Source organism: Euprymna scolopes, chromosome 41 (assembly GCF_053919585.1).
Source record: "Euprymna scolopes isolate OS-2025 chromosome 41, ASM5391958v1, whole genome shotgun sequence".
Lineage (NCBI taxonomy): Eukaryota > Metazoa > Mollusca > Cephalopoda > Sepiida > Sepiolidae > Euprymna > Euprymna scolopes.
In genome coordinates, this window is record NC_136522.1 from 19934857 (window position 1) to 19956270 (window position 21414).

At 34.2% G+C, this 21414-nt stretch overlaps 2 protein-coding genes across 3 annotated transcripts in view; one reads left to right on the plus strand and one right to left on the minus strand.

Moving 5' to 3' along the window:
* LOC145266395 (protein lethal(2)essential for life-like) overlaps positions 1 to 21414 on the minus strand; it is a 100114-nt gene that overhangs the window by 76735 nt on the left and 1965 nt on the right. Inside the window, exon 2 of one of the 2 annotated variants that reach the window (XM_080122034.1) lies at positions 4624 to 4684. The exons of the other annotated variant lie outside the window; for it this stretch is intronic. The gene's annotated coding sequence lies outside the window, so the exon portion shown is untranslated. The remainder of the gene's footprint in view (positions 1 to 4623; positions 4685 to 21414) is intronic. 2 annotated transcript variants of the gene reach the window in all.
* LOC145266393 (tRNA methyltransferase 10 homolog A-like) overlaps positions 1 to 21414 on the plus strand; it is a 144814-nt gene that overhangs the window by 22365 nt on the left and 101035 nt on the right. The window lies entirely within an intron of this gene.

Consider the following 21414-nt stretch of genomic DNA (forward strand, 5'->3'; position numbering starts at 1 on the left):
ATATTCAAAACAATGCCTTGGACAACTAGCTTCTGGTGAGAATCCCCAAAGTGTTGGCCAGCTTTCTTGTGGATAGTGGGAGAGGGAAGCCTTATAGATAAGGGAAAGAGGAGGGTGGGGTGAAGTAAAGAGGGTAAAGAGAGAAGGGGGAGTGTTAAGATTGGGCGGCAGGCAGATGCTTAATGGAATTTCTTTTGGGGGGTTGTATTTTAGTGTTCAGTGTTGACCTCTTAATTTTAAGTTCAAATGGGAAATGGATATTCTTGTGATTTTAAATGAGATTGTGTATGAGATGAGGTGGGCGTGCTGTTCTTGCTAAATGGATGGGTGAGGTGGAGAGGTGGAGAGGGGGACAAGTCATGGTTTGAAGTTTTGGAATGGTTGGGGGATTACTTATTTAAGTGAGTTAAAGATTGGGTGTTTTTAATTATGGGGGTATATTTAAAAGTAGCTTGATTAACTGAGATGCAGTTTGTTCATTACGCTTGTGGTCGTAGTGTAATCTGGTTTAATTAAATTTATTTAACACGTATATATTTCTGTTTGGAAGCGATCTATGGATGAGTTGGCTTTGCTGTTCGTTGAGTTGGAATCGATGTTTGAGTGTATGCTTTATATACTGTGGTTGATTAGCTATTTTTATAATGGGGGGACTTGATGTAACTTCGGGGCTGGGCACGAGGTTGTCTAAACGTGGTTGAATTTAACTATTTATAAAAAAATGAACTGTATATCCATCTGTCAGATCTAAACATAAGCGCAGATATAAGCACATATACACCCACAGACACACATACATACACACATATACATATACACACACATACATGTGCATATATATATACATACATATATATAGCATACACATATGCACACACACTGATCCATACCATGTATACACACATACAAACTTAAATACACACGCATCCTTACATTCATGCACACGTGTACACAATTACATATATACACATCATAAATCATACACGCCTGCACACATATGAAAAAAGTGCATACACAGGGAACTACATACACATCCAAGCGTGCCTGCATGCGCATGTATCGGGTGTACAGCTGCGTCCATATACATATATTGAAAATTCATGGATTAAGGGAATCAACACAACCCCTTCTATATATTCCTTTTGTCAAACAATAAATTCTTAATTCAAATATATGTGTCTATATGTTGTTTTTTCAGAATTTAAATACAACTACTTAACTTATATATAAAACCCGAAAATATTTCATATTTATTATTTTTTCAGCATTTTTTATTAGACTAAATACACGACAATCGAGGTCGCCATATTGTTTTTAAAATTTAAGTCTTCCTAAGGTTTGACAGATTGGCCTTTTTAAGATCAAATTTGGCCTTTTTACGCTCTTTCATTACAAAAATGGCAGCCAAAAAGTTCCAAGAATGTAGAAAAGGCCAAATTTGACCTTAAAAAGGCCAATTTGTCAAACCTTAGAAAGACTAAATTTTAAAAACAATATGGCAGCCTCGATTGTCGTACATTTAGTCTAATAAAATACGTTGAAAAAAGAATAAAAATAATTTTTTTCTGGTTTTATTTCAGCCTTTGGGTCTAATAATGTGTTTTATATAAAAAATAAAAAGTTTTTATAACTTTTTGTCTCACAAATAATTTACGCCACTGAAGTACACATTTGCCTGTATAATAAACCTATAATAAATGATATCGCGTATGAAACAAGACTAATCTTAAATATTTAACATACATGCAATTCATCCTGTGACACAATTCATCCACATATTAAAATGAGCAAGAACGTTTTAAAATGTCTAACATAAATGGAATATAACGTTTGATGCTAATTCAGGCGCCTCAGAAAATTAATTGCCAGATTGGCCTTTTTAAAGCCAAATTTCATGAATTTGGCCTGTTTTTCTTTTAAAAAGCAGTTTGGCCTTCAAATAATTGGCTTTGGTTTTTTTTCAAGACATAATGTACGAACTAAGAAAGAAACAATCGGAATATTATATAGATCGAATAATGGAGTCATTTGTGCCCGTTAATTTAATTATAAAGGGTGAACATATTTACTAGATCACTGATGTTAAGCAATGCTGAGCCTGGTCAATACCAGATGGGTAACTATTTGGGAATACCAGGCATTGTATGTAGGAGGAAGTCGACACCTCTCTGTAAGAACTGCAAAAACCTTGCTAGGATATACATTGGGCTGGAGTCACTTGTGAACTTAATATTCCCTTGAAACTTCCTTCCTTGGAAGAAGAGTAGCAGAAGAAATAAATAGTTTGAGCCAAAGTATGTTCATCTGAATTTTAAAAGTTAAAAACCGCAAGAACTGTCTTGTATACCTGATAAATATATGATGACATGTAAATATATTTAATTTTATCACATGTAAAATTTTATTACATGTAAAAATAGATTTAAAGAGGAAGAAATAAGGAAAGAATGAGTCATACAAGAAATTGTGAAAAAAAAAAAATGATATTCTTAATGCGTTGCTGATCATAATTTAACCATACCTGGTTTATGATAGAAAGAAAACACACACAAAAAAAAGGCAGGCAGACTCCAACCCGTACCGCGAAGGAGAAAAAGAAAGTAAAAAAAAGAAAAAAACGTGACGCGTTAGCTGTTGCGTCCATCGCCAAATCGGAAGTGACGTAGATTTAAACTAACGCTCGAAAAAGAGGCGATGACTTTCGAAAACATCGGCGAAAAACGTGACCCCTCCCTGTAGAAAAGTGCCCAGTTGAGAGTGAAGAAATTAATGTTTCTAGCCAATTTTTTCGATATTTGTCGTCGGAAGGGTCGAGCTTCAAAATGATACTTACCTTGTGAAAATCTGTCGCCTCTGTCGTAAGTTTTAGACATACATACATACATACATACATACATACATACATACATACATACATTCAAACATTTAAACCGACAGGTAAGATTCATATTATAAATGAAGATTTTGTATCTGTCTAAAACTGAACTATACTATTACTTGTATCAATTGTATTCTTATAATGCTCAATTCAGTATACCATACTATTTTGGACTAATGTACTAACTTTCAAAGATAAATTCAAGGAGTGGTATCTGTTGTGTCGTGAAATCATCTTCCCAGGCATTATTTTCTCTTTTATTTTCTTCAAGGGGGGGGGGTTATATATTGGATTCTCAGAAAACACGAGGTGACCAATATGAAGTGAAAGCGATTGCAGTTGTCATGAAATAGGAAATATTCAATGGCGAATGTTTTATAGAATCGGAAGTAAATAATTGAAATATCTGATAAATAAAAAAATAATTATTTCTTTTCAGAGAGATGAATAATAAGACATTTTGCCACTGTCAAAAAAAAAAAAAATGAAAAATGACAGACCAGTAAAAGATGAACTGATTGATCTTTTCTTTTTTTTTTTTTTCAAAGGCATCACCACTTATCAAGGACCAGAGGCCACTCGAGGATAAAGGTTAAAGAGTGTACAGAGGTCAAAAGGACAATATCATAGTAATCGTTAGAAGTGTGGATTTGGTAAATTAGATTACTTAAGGGGAACGGCTCATCAAGAACTTGTTTACATTGGACTTGAAGACAGCCATATTGTAGTCAACTGGAAAGCAGGTGAACGGAAGAGAGTTCCACAGGTGTGCAGTTCTTAGAAAGAAACATTGTTCATAGATCTACGTTTAGGTTTAGGCACAGATAAAGAGTGGGGGAAATTATTGATAATGTTTACAGCCAAACGAGTGTTTCTCGTGAAAGTTTGGTGAGGAGGGACCATAGATTAGAAAAATATATACTGGTGTTTCTTGTGAATGTTTGGCAAGGGGGGGGGGACTATAGATTGGAGCTCAGACGAGCACTCGCCATGAAAATAACGATAAAACAGAGACAGGCTCGCAATGTCTCTTCTGTGAGAAAGAGGTTGCAGGGAAAAGAAAAGGGCGTCCCCCACTAGGCTACAAAGTCTATTCTGAACTCTGTCTTCTTTAATCTTCCGCTACTCTTAGAAAAGAATTTGAAAACTTTGGTGTTAATTTTTGGATAAAACTCAGATTTATTCCCACTCTTTACTCAGCATACCTTCCAAGTGTTTCTTTTGTCACTATGTACTTATGCGAATCTGAGTTCTCAATAAAGACAAAGGACAGAAACTGTCTGAAAACCGATGATGATATTAAAGTAGCCTTTCCAGAAACAGCACCTCGCATTAACAAACTGATTGGCTCAATGAATCAGCAGGGTTCCCACTTCTGGTGTGTCTGCTTACACAGGAATCACCACTTATCAAGGCCCGGAGGCCACTCGAGGATAAGGGTTAATGGGTATACATTAGTCACTGTGATCATAGTGTAGTAAACATAAGTAGTGGAAATTTTGTAAATTGGGTTATTCAGGGGGGACGGTTCATCAAGAACTTGTTTACATTGGACTTGAACACGGCCATATTGTAGTCAGCTGGAAAGGAGACAAACGGAAGAGAGTTCCACAGGTGTGCAGTTCTAAGAAAGAAGCTTTGTTCATGGAATCTACATTTAGGTTTAGGCACAGATAAAGAGTGTGGGAAATTATGGATAGTTGTTTACATTGCACGGAACAGTACAAAAATTTCACAGTACTCACGGCTCAGCATTGCCAATGTTTCCGAAGCTTTTGATACGAAACTACTGGTAAGTTTCTGAAACTGATAAAAAAATGTTATCTCGTTAATAATTTGACACGCAGTGTATACACACACACACACACACACACACACACACACACACACACACACACACACACACACACGTACATTCCAGAGACACTCATTATACAGACACTATATAATGAGAGAAGATAGTGTAATATCTGATCTGTTGTCATTAGAACACCTTTCCAGGCATTACCCCCTTCTTATGGGTGGATAGTATAGTATTAGTTAGTTTGTCAAGATACTATCCTAAATTAAACTAAATATAACTCACATTTGTATCTCCTATGCCTAGCAGCTGTGTTTCAAAATTCATAATGATCAGTTAATTAGTTTAGGAATAGAACCTATACATACAAATATATAACTGTGACTAACTTAATAAAGATAGTGTAATTTCCCAACATCTTATTATTGAGATTATTCAAACTACTGTTCTCACCATTGGGGGTTATTCTCACAATGTTTCAGCCGATGAAACCTCCAACCTTCTTCAGGTGTGTCTTGCCGTATTCAAAAACAGAATTTTTAACTGAATCCTTCATCTAATCCATGGCAGAGGAGATGATTGTTCTTGTCCCATCAGACATAACTGGGTAAAAGTTTGAGATAATTCTGACGAAATGTAAAATATCTACCCCAGATTAAATAAGGGGTCCAGTTGACAATTCTCTACAGATTCCCGAGTTTTGCAAAATGCAGGTGGGTTAATTAGTATTTGTTTTTTTGTTTCTTTTCTTATTTGTTTTTTTTTTGCAAGGTAGTAATCTATATATATATATAAAAGCGAAAATATTTGTGTGTGTGTGTGTGTGTGTGTGTGTGTGTGTGTGTGTGTGTGTGTGTGTGCGCGCGCGCGATGTCCAAGAAAGGATTTTTTTTCGCTTGCTTTTCGCTCGGGTTGCTTCTTCTTAAAACTTTTTATATCACGTCTAAATGATAATATGTACGAGTTACGATCTGGCGTCGCGTGCGTATTTAATTTGCCCGACTTACAAAATTAAAATATTCAACAGTTTTCGATTGCCGCACGTCGATTCGACTTTTTCGTATAAAGAAAGAAGCGAACAGACACTCAAAGTTGACGTCATTAAGTCGTCAAAAACGCGCACCTGCCGTTAAAGGTCGTTTTTTTTTTCGCACTTTATTATTTTCCAACTGCGCGTCAAGTCTTCGGGGTTTTTTTAAACAAACATCCGGCCAACGATTTTTGTTTTCATTTACCCAAAAACACACACACCTCCAAACACCCGGGCAACACCGGGTACCCCTCGCTAGTCTATTATATAAATCTCACCTGTCTGTTTAAATGTATGTATGTATGCTTGTATGTTTGCCTAAAACTTCTGACAGGGACGACGGATTTTCATGAGATCAGTATCCTTTTGAAGCTCGGCCCTCCGAACAACAAATATCGAAAAAACTGGCCAAAAACATTGATACCATCAGCCTCAACTGGGCAGTTTTTTACAAGGAGAGTTGGGGTGTTTTTTCTGAGATTTTTTGCAAGTCACTCAAACGATATCGCATAAAAGATGTTATTTCGACCGCTCGTGACATCACAACCGCGGTAGACGCATCGTTAAGACCGTTTTTTTTGTTGTTGTTGTTGTTTCGCCTCTTTTTTCCTCTGCCACGTTACGGGTTCGAGCCTGCTTACTACTCCTACTTCTTTCTTTTTTTTTTTTTTTTTGCACTAGTTATTTTCCTTCTTTTTTTTTTTTTTCCATTTGCTATTTTCCTTCTTTTTTTTTCTTTTTTTGCACTTGCTATTTTCCTTCTTTTTTTTTTTTTTTTGCTCAACCAACACCCTTGCACACACCTCCACTTTCTTTTCTATCACGGTTCGAGCCTGCCTGCCTACTACAGCTTTTTTTTTTCAATACACACCTCAAAATACCCGGGCAACGCTGGGTACCCAGACTAGTCACTTATCAAGGACCAAAGGCCACTCAAAGTTATGAGTTAATGAATGTAAGGTGGTAGTTTAGTAATCGTTGATGGTGTAGATTGGATAGAATTTGAATTATTTAAGGAGACGGCTCAACAAAAACTTGTTTAAATTGGACTTGAATTTTAGTTTGAACCGAGATATGTTCATCTGAATTTAAAAGTTAAAAAACAGCAAGAACTTTCTTGTATACCAGGTAAGTATATATGATATGTAGATTTACCAATTTTATCACATGTAAAAATATCTATGATTTGTAAATCTATACTTCTATAAATTTGTTTTTTTGTGTGCATTGATATTCATATTCATATTAAAAACAATTGCATTAATATTCATATTCATATTAAAAACAATTGCATTGATATTCATATTCATATTAAAAACAATTTTTTCTTTTTTCTTTAAAAAGAAATTACAACTTTGTTATATATGGTCCGTGGAATTGCATTCATCTGCAAAAGATCTAACTAATTTGCATATAGTAGTTCTAGGAAAGAAGCTTTATTCATGGAATCTGTGTTTAGAATTAGGCACAGATAAAGAGTGGGGAAAATTGTCAATAGTGTTTGTTCTGTGAAAGTTTAGCAAAGGGGGGGGGAACCATAGATTAGAGCTCAGACGAGCACTTTCCCTGAAAATAATGACAGCAGTAACAGGTTCACAACGTCTCTTTTGTGGGAAAGAGGTTGCAGGGAAGAAAAAAAGGACATCACCAAATTAGGATTTTGAAGCCAGTTTTGGACTTTGTCAAGGCAAGATAGGGTGCGCAGATGTGGCAACAGTATTCCATTTTAGGATGTATTTGGCTCACAAATAGATGATTGCATCGGCAGTGAGATACCTACTGGAGCGGTACAATGAACCAACCAATCTGATGTTATTTTGTTCATAGCGGATTTTTTTTTTAAAATATGCTTGTACAAATTAGTTGCCTTAACTGCTATTTGAAACGAAACTATATTTTCAAATAATCATTTCACTTTGTCTGTCTGTTCTAATTTTTCTTGGAAACTACTGGGCCGATCTGACTGAAATTTCGTATGGACCTTTGTTATGATAAGCTGCAATGAACTAAGTATTATGGTATCCGTTCGATGCATAGTTGGGGTTAACAGGGATTATTCACTGCAATACCATATTTACTCTAGAAGTTTTCTCAAAAAAAACTATTGGGCTGATCTGGCTAAAATTTTGTATTGAGCCTTTGTTATGATAAGGTGCAGCGAATTAAGTATTATGCTATCCATTCGACGCACAATTAAGGATTAATAGAGATTAGTATTTAGTGAAAAACTATAACTTTTGTTTGTTTTAATGGGCTAAAAAGTTCAGGCTGTACTAATTTGACACCGAAGGATCTTCAAATGAAAGTAAAACAAGGTTCTTCTATAAATGACATATGTATTTATTTAAGCAATCTACACCGTTGGGTGTAAGCTGCTGAAATGCAAAAATGAGCACGAATTTAACCATATTCAACCATCAATTTGGCACAAAGCATTCATTCTCACATTCTAAATTAATGGGTAAAAAGTTTAGTGTTTTTTGTTTTGTTTTTAATTTTTTACTTCGTAGTACTTTCCGCATATATGCATATTTTTTTTTGTATTTAAAAGCATGGAAAGTGCTCATCTGAGCTCACATCTATGCTTCCCCCAAACTTTCACAAAAAACACCATCTAGCTACAACCACGATCAACAGTTTCTCCCACTGTACCTAAATTTAAACGCAGATTCCATGAACAAGGCCTATTTTCTAGAACTGCCCGCCAGCGGAATCCTGTTCCACTGGCTTGCTTTCCAACTGACTACAATATGGTCGTTTTCAAGTCTAATATAAACAAGTTCTTGTTGAGCCATCCCCCTAAATAATCCATTTCTTCCCCATTTCCACCACTAATTATTAATACACTGCTGTCTCGGTGACTATCGTAAACTCGGTAAGCCTTATCCTCGAGTGGCCTTGGGCCTTGATAAGTGGTGACTCACATGTAATATGTGTGTGTATGTGTGTGCATTTTATGGTTGGTCTTTCATTGCAATGGTTATACTGCTCATTCCATTCATCATTTTTAATCCTCTCATTATATTGTTCATCATCCAACCGACATTCGAATTAACCCTTATCCTCGAGTGCCTTTTGGCTTCAATAAGTGATATCGCATTTATTTTTAAAAAAAAAAATGCATAAAAATAACAAAAAACAAACATGTTTATTGAACCGGTACTGATATTTCTTTTCTCTGGGGAAAACCCATAACATCCTTTTTTTTTTCTTGTGTGTGTGTGTGTGTGTGTGTGTGTGTGTGTGTGTGTGTGTGTGTGTGTGTGTGTGTGTGTTTTATCGTTTCGAGGAGGGTGAGTACTAAGTTTTAGTTGACTCACATACTTATTGGACTTTTCAGTTTAGTGGTTAATTAAAAAATAATATTTACTTTTAATAGTTACTTATATTATATATTATAATAATATATTAGTTTCTTTTGTTATTATTCAATTTTCACCCCAAACAAGGCACAGTGCCACTTTGATATAGGGGGCTACTATCGGGTCATAAACTGCAGGGATACTATGTAGGAAGTTGAGCAGCAAGATATCTGTTCACATTACACTTGAACTTCTGCATGTCAGTACAGTTGAGAAAGCAGGAACCCAGAAGGGAATTCCAAAGTCTAGCAGTTCTGGAGAAGAAACTATTAAAGTAGAAGGCTTTCTTACATCTAGGGATCTTTACTGTGTATGGGGTGGGATTTTGCTGCTTGTCGGGTTTGTCAGGGGGTATTTACGTCGTGGGGGTACAAGGGCTAGTAGTTCACCGGAGTATCCACCATTAAAATACTTGTAAAACAGGCAGAGGGATGCATTTCATTGATAGAACAGAGATTAAAGCTTAGATGACAGTTCAGCATCTATCAGATTGGCGACTCTCTTTTGAACCCTGCCCAGGAGCGACAGACTAGTAGTAGATGCACTAGCCCAAATGTGACAGCAAATTCCATACATGGGCGAATAGTGGCCTTATCGCGGTACAAGATACTTTCTTTCAGGCATAAGTAACTTTGTAGCACGGTAGAATGAGGCCACCTTCTTCGCAGCAGCCTTAGCAATGCTTTTGATGTATCTGTTCCAGCTCATGTTCCCTGTGAACGTTAAGCCGAGGAGTTTGAAAGAAGTACTTTCAGGTAAATTATATAATATTATAATATAATATTAAACTAGAAGGGTACCCGGTCATAAAATGTGCTTAAATATGATATTTTAATTTATGCAGATTTCGTATTTATTATTATTATTATTAATTATTATTATTTATTATTAATTATTATTAATTATTATTATTTATTATTAATTATTATTATTTATTTTTATTTATTATTAAAAGCCAACTCTTTATTGATTATTATATTGTGCCTAATATATAGTAGTGATTTCAAAATTTTAAAAAATAAAATGACTTGGGTGCCATCAGCTAGAATCAAAACCAAAACATTTAGTCATTTATTAGCCTTAGTCATTACCGTTTGAGTTTTCGTCAGATGGATAATAAATAGCTAAAAAAGAACCAACTTTAACGTATAAATGTGTGTATGTGTATATATATATATATATATTTGGACATGTGTACAAGAACACTGCCAAGTTTCAATTTTTTTTCCAATTTCATCCCTGAGCAGCTATTTTTACCAGCTAAAGACCCATAAAAACGGTCTATAAAAAAAAAACAAAAAAAAAACGGAAAACAATCAATTGATCCACCTCGTGCCCTTCTGCGACCTTGTATATTAGAGGAGATGCAGTTTGAAAAATTGGAAACTTAACAACTAAGGCTGGAACGCTATATGTTTTGGTTTCGATTCTAGGTGATGGCACCTATGTCAGATTGTTTTTAACAACTGTTTAAATCATTACTATATATTAGGTACAATATAATAATCAATAGAGAATTGGCTATATAAGGAATAAATACGAAATCTACATGAATTAAATATCATATTTAAGTGTATATTATGATATTAAATGAAAGATGAGGAATAAAAGTAATAACTTTATTATTCCATAAGAACAATAAAGAAAAGTTAAAGGGAAAATTTAGAAAAAAAATCTCTTTAGGCCATGCCATTTCGAAGCTAAATGATTCTCATCAGATGAGAAGGGCCAGAATTATACAAAATGCAAACACAGAAAAAATTGGCATAATGACATTTTGATATGAAATGAGAATGAAGGAATAAGATGAAATGGTAAATAATAATAATTAATATGTTTCTATTCCTTCAGTCTTCAGAATTGTCTCATATCTATTCCATGATTCCTTTGTTTCAGCTCGTTTGAGTCATTGGTCTAGTGGTCTCCATCAACTGTTTTGATAGCTCATTGTAATACAAAGTTTTTGACTTTGAAGTAGTCTGTTTCTTTTTAGCTCCTTACATTAAATGGCTTCATACATTGTCTGGGACGATTTCTACAAAGCAAAAACATTTGACTTTCAAACAAAGATATTTATTTAATAACTAGAGCTAGGACAACAGCATATTCTTTTCATTGTTTTGACTCTCGAGTGTGTATCCGTTGATATCTTATATGCTTTTATATAGAGTGATGTCGTTCTCGGTTGATGAACTGCGTTTAACTGTGTCGGATATATACAAGAGAGTCAAAACAATGAAAAGAATATTCTATTGTCATAGACCTATTGATAACTTTTAGCATAGAAAAAAAAAGAAAAGAAAACAGCAAATAAAATCTGTTTTATTCCCTATATTGGCGATCTCAGTCTTTTCTATAAATACCATACTATTATGTCATTTGTTCTTCAGAATTGTCTGAACTTATCCAAGCTTCCTTTGTTTCAGCTCGTTGGTCTAGTGGTCTCCATCAGTTAACTATTTTGATGCCTCATTACTATACAGCTTTCTATTCCAATAACTTCTTTCCAAGAATTGTAGGTTTGTGGAACTCTCTTCCTGCTGACTGTTTTCCTTCTACTTATAACCTTTTCATGACTAAGGCCAATAAACCTCTTGTGTTTTTACAAAAATATCTTTTCGTCCTTTTTAACTCCTTACATCAAATGGCTTCATGCCTTGTCTGGAACGATTTCCATTAAAAAGAAAACAGCTAGTATTACATTGGTAACAGTGGTGAAAATTGAAGGGTTATTTAAATTTCAGGATGTCAAATGTACTTTAGAGAAACATTTCCTCATAATATTTTTATGCATTTCAAGTTTTATTATATACAGGATGACTATAAAAATGGGTCTCTATTTTTTTTTTATGGGCCTCATTTCTTAATTTCCTGCAAGAATTAAATGGCCCTTTGGTAATAACTGGTTTTATTGTGTTTAAAGGATTATATTAAAACTGGAAAGTCACTATTCACTTGCCTCCCCACGGGGACAGACTTAGATGTAAAGCCGGTTTTTAATGGGCAGAAAATCCATTTCCCCCACCTACAAAAAAAAAAAAAAAAAAAAGGCGGCACTCTGGATTGAAATAGAAATTAAAATTTCCTTAGCTAGAAGGATTTCACCTTCACTGGCCAAGAACAAAGATGAAGTGTAGTATAAGAACAGATACCACACTTTGAAATATTTATTTGTACAAAATATAAAAATACATTATGAACAAATTAGGGACCCGAGCATTCAAAAGTGTGGGATAATGGGTGTCATTGGTCATCCTGGGTCTCCAATACTAGAAATTGTCTATTCTACTCTTAACTAGAAATGTCTCAGTCACCACAATACCACATTCACTACAGGAGCTGTCCTACTTAAGATAAACCCAAATTTAAAAAGGTTTTATTGAATTATTTACAGTAATACTATATTATGATCTTAGCCAATTCATTTAGCTTAATAAAAATAGTTACAATTTCCATTCAACTTAGGCATTATGCCCCCCGTTAGATTTTGGGGGATGGGAGAGGAGAGTCTAGCATCATTCTTTTTGACAATAAAACATTTGATTACTCTTAGCTAAATTCTTTCACCAAAATACCGCATTCACTCTATGGATTTGAACCCACTTAAAAGATCTCCAATGGTTTCACTGAAATTTTATTTACAAATAAATATATGTATACAAGTGATGATGAGTTGTGGAAAGATCTACAAACAACCCAAAAAGAATGAAAAAAAATAAAAGAACCAAACAGAATGCTAATATGGCAAGTTAGTAAGGTTCTCACGATTCTTTGCTAGGTGTTAGACCATTCAGTTTTCTGGGTCAACTGAAAACGTAAAGGTCAGCCACTAAATGGGAGTGGAAGCTAAGTGGAGACATGAAAAATAAAACATATCAGAATGGAATATAAGGATAAATGGTGTCCTTCAAAATAAAAAAAAAACAACATTGTGGTGGTGGGGGGGGATTAAGGGCAAAATAAACATGAGAAGCAGGCATATTTGGAGGCTTTCTAGTAGAAAAAAAAAATCAGACTAGGTCTCATTTATTCCACTAGCTAAGAGTCCTTTTAACTAACTTCTAAGAGATAGGTTCTGTAGAACTCAGGACTGCATGTGCCATGCTTAGGGAGGGAACATATACTCATACCTGGCTTCTTACTGGATGTATAAACTAGTGTCATGCACCCACCTCCTATGGAACTCCATGTGATCTATTCTTTTTCAATCACATTTGATTTTTACTTTAAGCTGATGTTTAAAGTAAACGACCAGATTGTGATCAGAAACAGATCCAACGCCATGAACATTGTAGAGACGAGTAATCCATGTCACTAATTTTGCTATGGCTAGAATAGCTATGTAGAAAAAAAAAATCTTTTTTTTCCTAGACTACAGTGAGGTTATACTATTGATAACAAGGAACAATGGCTGCTCAGAGTCAATGTGAGTCATTACTTCTCTAAAATACTCCCAAAGTTGCCGAACTTTGCTACAAGTGAAGAAGGCATGCTCAAACGTTTCTTCGACTCGATCCTCACAGTGTGAGCAAAAGGGATCAACTCTTGGGCCATCTCTGCATAGTTTTGCAAACAAAGGCAGCGGGTTCTGAAGAAGTTGCTAGGTCAGAGAATATTTAGAATTGTTGAGATATCCCTGGTACGGTGTCCAACTCCACTGAAAGCGGATCTCCTTCTCCAACCATCCGAGCTGCTCCTGCAGTGGATTTAAAACAGTACTCACCACTAATTCTCGATATAGTTTATTTCTAGGTTTGCAAGGGCAATGGTCCACAACAACGCTATAAGTGTGGCTCAGCATTCATCAAATGACGTCAAGGTAAGGAAAAAGAAGACTATAAAAAGAAGAGCGCATGTTCAAGAAGGTGATCACGTTAGAGATGTGGATGACGTTTGAGAGTACATTTGGGAAGATGAGTAAGTTAGGGATGTCACAGCGGTAATGAGAGAATGAGGAAATGTCATGTGTAGCAAAAAAAAGCGAGTTGAAGTTCTTTTCTATTTCTTTGTCTGCTTTGCGGCTGAGGCCACAATGTGTTGGTTCCCAGACAATGTTATACCAACAATAATTTCTTGTGGTACAACACGAATTGATCCATGAAATCCTTGCAAACCGATTGAGGTATAATTCTAACCTCTTCCCTGATGGCTTCCTTAAGTTTTATGATGATCCCAAATCTTCATTAATGGTGGAACAATTGATTGGAATCGGAATCCCAAAAACAGTTCTTTTTGGTGTTCTTTTTTTGTTTATTTTGTTTTGTTTTTTTTTTTGCTTAAAACTTAATTTTACATTGCTGGCACTAATGGTGAAATGATAAATTTTTTTTTTTTTTTTTAAACTAGCAGTAGCAAAAAAAATCTAGAGATCACCTTACACAAATGTGTTTTTACGTTTGCAAAAATATATGCACATATTACATGGATTTTTATGGTAATCTGAAAATTTACAAACAAATAGAACAAACCAAAAAACATCTCTAAAACGAAATATTGAGATATTCAAGAAAGACTGCGACATTTAGTATATACTTTTGTGGAGCCCTCGTTTCATATATTCTTTCGTGGATCCCTCGTTTCGTATATTCTTTTGTGGAGCACCCATTTTGTATATTCTTTCGTGGAGCATCCATTTTCTATATTCTATTGTGGAGCCTCCATTTTGTATATTTTCTCGTGGAGCCCCTATTTTGTATATTCTTTCGTGGAGCCCCCATTTCGTATAGTCTTTTGTGGAGCACACGTTTCATATATTCTTTTGTGGAGCCCCCGTTTCGTATATTCTTTTGTGGAGCGCACCTTTCGTATATTCTTTTGTGGAGCGCATGTTTCGTATATTCTTTTGTGCAACCCCGTTTCATATATCTTTCATGGAGCCCCCATTTTGTATATTCTTTCATGGAGTGCATGTTTTGTATATTCTTTTATGAAGTGCACGGTTCATATATCCTTCCGTGGAGCCCCCGTTTGGTATATTCTTTTATGGAGCCCCATTTTCGTATATTCTTTCATGGAGCCCCGTTTTGTATATTCTTTCATGGAGCCCCCATTTTGTATATTCTTTTGTGGCGCTCCTGTTTCGTATATTTTTTCATGGCTTTACGGAAATATGACGTTCAAGATCTAATAGTTCGTAAAGCAGAAAAAAAATGTTGAGGCGGAATTGCTATCTTGCATAAAAACGTTCTGGCCAAACAATACATGAATCGCTCTGCGAATAAAAACACACAAGTGTAAACGAAAATAGATTATAATTACAAGTTGCTTCAATAAGTTTCCGGACTTCTTTTTCGTATGGACACTTTTATTGATAGCACACACATGAAACTCCAGTCCCATTCAAAGTAATCTCCCCCAACTGCAATGTGCTTGTCGTACCATTCAAACAACTTCTGGAAGGCCCCATGGAAGTCCTTTTGTGGGCGTGTCAATGACCCTCGTCACAGGCTCTTTCATCTCCTCAGTTGTCTCATAACGACAACCTCTAAGGTTTTCCTTGAGCTTAGGGAATAACCAAAAGTCACAGGGAGCAAGGTCTGGACTATAGGGAGGGTGAGGAACTGTCTTGATGCCCATCTTGGTCATGACAATGTCTTTCTTTCTCATCTTCTCTGAGCATCCTTGGGACAAACTTTGCACAAACCTTCTGCATCTTCAGTTTCTCACAAATAATTGTGTGTACAGTTCCCACACTGACATCAAACTGTGTACTTAATGTCTCTATAGACACATGTCGCTCCTTATCCATGAAATTCTTTATTTGGTCAATCAACTCTGGTGTTCTGACTTCCTTACTCCTCCCACACTTCTCATCATCCCTCACAGTCTCCCTGCCTTCATTGAATCTCTTATGCCGCTCAAAAACTGATGCTTGATTCATGGTTCAAAAGCAGTCTGAAGCGTTCCATACGTTACTGTGGCATTTTTCCAAGTTTAAAACAAAATTTTATTGCATATCGTTCTAAAGTGTCCTCACTTCCAGATTGCATTTTTGAAATTCACCAGTTGTGACAATCAGGCTTTAGTAGGGTGTATTCCAATTCCTGCTGTAGCTGTTCATTTGAACCTGAACTCATAAAATTTGATCAGTCATCTCATTAAATGTATAGCAATAACATAATGAATTATCAAGGCTTTACGGCAATTTGCTTGTACAAAAAAAATATCTGGAAACTTATTGACGACATCTGTATGTAATTGATATGAAACTATAATTCAACACATATGCAGTTCAAAATATATTAAGACAATTCATGCGTTGCCAATTCGTGGAAAAGTGTTTTATTTATTCATCAAGTTTTCAAATAAAAAGGAGATAAAAGAAAACTGGCACAAATCCAAGCGGTTAAATACCACCATTTTTTTTTTTTTTTTTTTGGTTTTGTTTCTATTTTTGAGGGGGAAAAACCAACGACGCAAAATCTAAAACGAATAATTCGGTCACTGCCTACGTTTATTAACTACCTGCGTACCTATCGACGTTATGTTTTAAACTGGTACGAATGTATATGCTGCTTGCACGTATGCTTCGGTTTTAAAGTTCCTGTTTTTTTTTTTGTTTTTTTTTTCTTTTTGTGTTTGTTTTTTTTAAATTTGTCTAGAAGCAACGTGTACTATCTGTTCTGGTGATATACTTCATCTTTTTTTGTTTTTCTTTTTCTCGCCGGTTTAATGAAGTAGAAATACTTCTAGATTTAGGCAATTTTTATCTTTGTTGTAATCCAAAGGGTCTCTTTCTGAGGGAGCGCATTTAACCCACATTAAAAACTGATCTTGTGTCTCACACTACTCTCGTGGGGAGGAGCAGTGCAGGAGCAGTAAATTGGAATTAGTTTCTCGCCAGCCTAAATGAGAAATAAATATAACACAATCACAATTACTTAAAATAATATATATATATATATATATATATATATATATATATATATATATATATATATATATGCAGGGAGTCCCGACGTTGCCCGGGATTGAATGATGATCAATGAATATTTCAAACTCCTATATTTTTATTGTCATCGAAATCCGTGAAATTACCCGAGAGGAAGCTTCAGCTTCACATGCCTCCATGCAGTAACTTAGTCCAAAATATGTTATTCTACATTGAACTCTGGAGAACCGACTGGTTTTTTTTTATAAAATTATTTTATATAAACTTCTTTCCAGGTAAGGAAAAAAAAAAAAAAATTAAGAAATTTAGGTGCGGGTTTTGAATATAAAGACCACGTTATACAAAATAAACCAAAAATAAATAAATAAATAAAAAATAAAACAGGTAAATTTTCAAGTCATATAAAATTCTTTGCAGTTAATGAAAAAAAAAAATTAAGAAATTTACGCGCGAAGTTTGAACCTACAGACCACGTCATGCAAAAAAAAAACCAAAAAAAAAACCCCGCTATCAACTTACCCATAGTAGAATTGTCACGACCCGTTGTTTTATCATGCGACGACATGGAAAAAATGGCTTTACCGATGATAGATAAATTAAAATAACGGTTTTGATTTTCGATTATCGATAATTATCGGGGGTATTCTGAGACAAAACTTTACTAAGATCACTTATACACTAAAGTTTTATAAATTGTAAAGAAAATCTGTTCAGCCGTTTCGGAGTCTATAAAGAAGAACTCACACAGACAAAGTTGCGTATATATATATATATATATATATATATATATATATATATATATATATATATATATATATATATATATTGTAGAATTCGACAGGTATAAGCCTGATGAATTCTTATGAGAATGAAACGTGGAATATTCTGCGTAGATTAATTGCCATCATATTTTCATAACTTACTACCTAGCTCTACCTATTACCTATGTATTGAGCACTATTAAAGTAAATACTGAAAAATTTTCACATAAAATTATATCATAGGTAGAGCTAGGTAACAAGTTATGAAAATATATATGGCCATTAAGCTACACAGAATATTACGCCTTACATTTTCGTAAGAATTCGTCAGGCTTATGCGTCTTACGATATATATATATATATATATATATATATGTATATATATATATATATATATATATATATATATATATATATATATACACATTTTTATTTCTGTATTTTGTTGGAATACTATTTCCATTATTTTCACACACACACACACACACACACACACACAAACACACACAGTCATCCACATACAGTACTGTTTCGCTGTTTCACAGCTCATCAGTGCGGCTAGACAAGCAATTACCTCAAGTCAGGATCGAAACCCGATCGCTCAAACGACAGTCGTTGCGCTATACGGCTGCTGCTATTCGGGCAGTGAATTAACAATGTTTTGACATTGTCCAAAGTACCTAAGCTCAATTTGTTTGCATAAAGACCATCGCTTCATACGATAATGGTAATTTGTGTATCACTTCCCTAAGATAAGGGAGCATTATATATATATATATATATATATATATATATGTCCTTAAGTAAGTTTGTTAGCTCCGTCCTCTCCTTCTCTATTTGTCTATAATTGTTCAATAGACTTCTCAATAAGTTTCTGTGCATAGATCTGCATCTATACGTTCACAAGCATTTGCCATTTGCGAACGTGTTCATACATGTGTGTGTATGTGTGTGTGTGTACATGTACGCCTGTTAATTATACTTAATTAGTAGCCCTTCATATAATAGATGGTAGATATCTCTATCTGTTGTTTCTCTTTATCAATGAGAAATTTGTTCCTATCCATCTCCCCCCTCCTCTCTCTCTCTCTCTCTCTCTCTCTCTCTCTCTATATATATATATATATATATATATATATATATATATATATATATATATATATTATATAATATAAAGCTGTGTGTGTGTGTGTGTGTGTGTGTGTGTGTGTGTGTGTGTGTGTGTGTAGTCACGAATAGGCTCCTATATGGTTGACTATTTTAAAAAATTGATTACATATAATGATAGAAGATGTATCGAGACACAGGAATGGGTATGTTTGATCTGGCAGAACGGTGGTTCATTAAAATTGTGGGGTCTGCGTTCGCGCCCGGTCCACAAAGTATGGAAATAAAAAATTTAAAAATTAAAAAAAAAAAAACGTTTACAAGTGTTTTTGATATAGATGTACATAATAATACTTTGATAAGTGTGTTTTAACTTAAATATGGATGGTATAATAAAATTGTGGGGTCTGCGTTCATGACTGACCTCCACAGAATGGAAATATGTCACAAAGTTTAACAAGGTTTTTTAATATAGATCCACAGAATATTGTGATAAGTGCTTCAGTGTGAACAGGTATGGTATAATAAATTATGGGGTTTATCCATTTTATTTTTACTTTCATCATATTTTGCTTTGGTTTTGACTTTTGATATCCCCAAATTCGAAACTATCTCTTTACAACCGTTCCTTTTCATTTCATTTCTCCTTATTTATTTAGAATTCAATAAAGCTTCTCCCAACATTCTATAATTCTTCTTAATCTTTTACATCCCTAATGAACCTTACGCTAGATGCCGCATCTTCCCCATGCTACCTAGCACCTTCTCTACTCTTCTGATGAGAAGCAATAGGCTTCGAAATGCCCTGGCATAAAGAGTCCCTTCTATCCCCCAAATTTTGCCTCTATTCCATTATTCAATAAATGATCCATTCTATATCTACCTATATATAGTTTAGTGTCTTCATTTCATACTCTTGTTGTCCTATTGTATAAGCTCCAATAATTACTGTTGAGATTGGCATTATCTGGATAAGTCTCCTTTTGTGGAATTGATCTCTCTCTTTTCCTTTTACATTAAGCTACATATATATATATATATATATATATATATATATATATATATATATATATATATATATATATATATATATATATATATATATTAGCAGAAGTATCCGTCGTTGACTGGGTTCTAAAACAAAAAAAAATGGACTGTGATTGATGAAAGTATGATAGGTTATGAAAAGGAGGGGGTTGTAAAGAGATAGGTTTTGATACTCAAAAATTTTACCCTAAGCAAAATATGATGAAAGTAAAGATAATTTTCGCGAAAATATATTTTTTTATATCAACTTTGTTTCCATTCGTAGCCAAGAGTGACCAACAAAATGATGTTTCCTTACAAAGAAAAAATGTTATATATGTACAGAACTTTTACTCCTAGCGCAAAATCAACAGGGGCCGGATCACTACAGGAATGACCTAATCTCTGTTGATCTTGGGGGCTGAGAATAAACAAAATACAACTTTGTTACATATGGGTCGTGAAATTGCATTCATCTGCAAAAAATCTAGCTAATTTACATATTCTTTTAAACATTCGTTTTAATTAATCCCCTATTAGTCTTTCGATTTTCTTATAGGATGATCATGTTTAGTTAACTATTACGTGTAATTATATTCATGCAGATATTCTACATGATTTATACTTGCGTAATATTTGCGTAAAAAGGTTATAGTAAACACAAACCTCTTTCTCTATATTTATGTATGCGGATATTTGTTTTAAAAATTTTGCCTACCAAACTACTACAAACATGAAACTTAATATATGAGGTATTCGAACCCACGCTAAACTTTATATTTGGGTGTTAGCCGGGGAAAATCGGTGCAAAAGTGTGAAAACTTTGCCAGGTGAACGTCGAACGATCGAATTACGAATATGCATGTGTAACGTAATTGCTATTGGTAAATGTTTTAATTTTTAGTCTTGCAGCAAAGATGTCTCCATGGGTCAGGCATTAATGTCAAATAAAAAAGTAAATCGTAAGCTAAACATTTTGATTTTGATTATCGGTGGTGGAGCACGAGTCATTTTTTTTTTTTTCCTTTTTTAAATCATTTCTATATATTGGATCCACTACAATATAAAAATAAATACGAAATAGGGATTCATCAAAATATCATATTTAGGCGTATTTTACAACCGGACTATGCCGGGCGGCCTGCTAGTATATATATATATATATATATATATATATATATATATATATATATATATATATATATATATATTAGTGCTGGGACGATTAATCGGAATCGGAAAAATCGGAAGATTTGGGGGTATCGGAATCGGTATCTGTATCTGAAAAATTTGTACCGATTTTCCGATACCAAAACGATTCTTTTAATTGTCTTTTTTATTTGATTTTGTTTAAAGTAAAATCTTTCATTTCTGGTAATAATGATAAAATCATAAATATTTATTGATTTTAAACCACCAGTGAAGCTAAAATCGATAGATCGTCTCCCACAAGTATATTTTTACGTTTAGGAAAATATTTGCACATTTAGCCTGTGTGTTTTTTTTACGATAATCAGAGAAAAAAATACAACTATATAGTTAAATACTTAGAGATTCA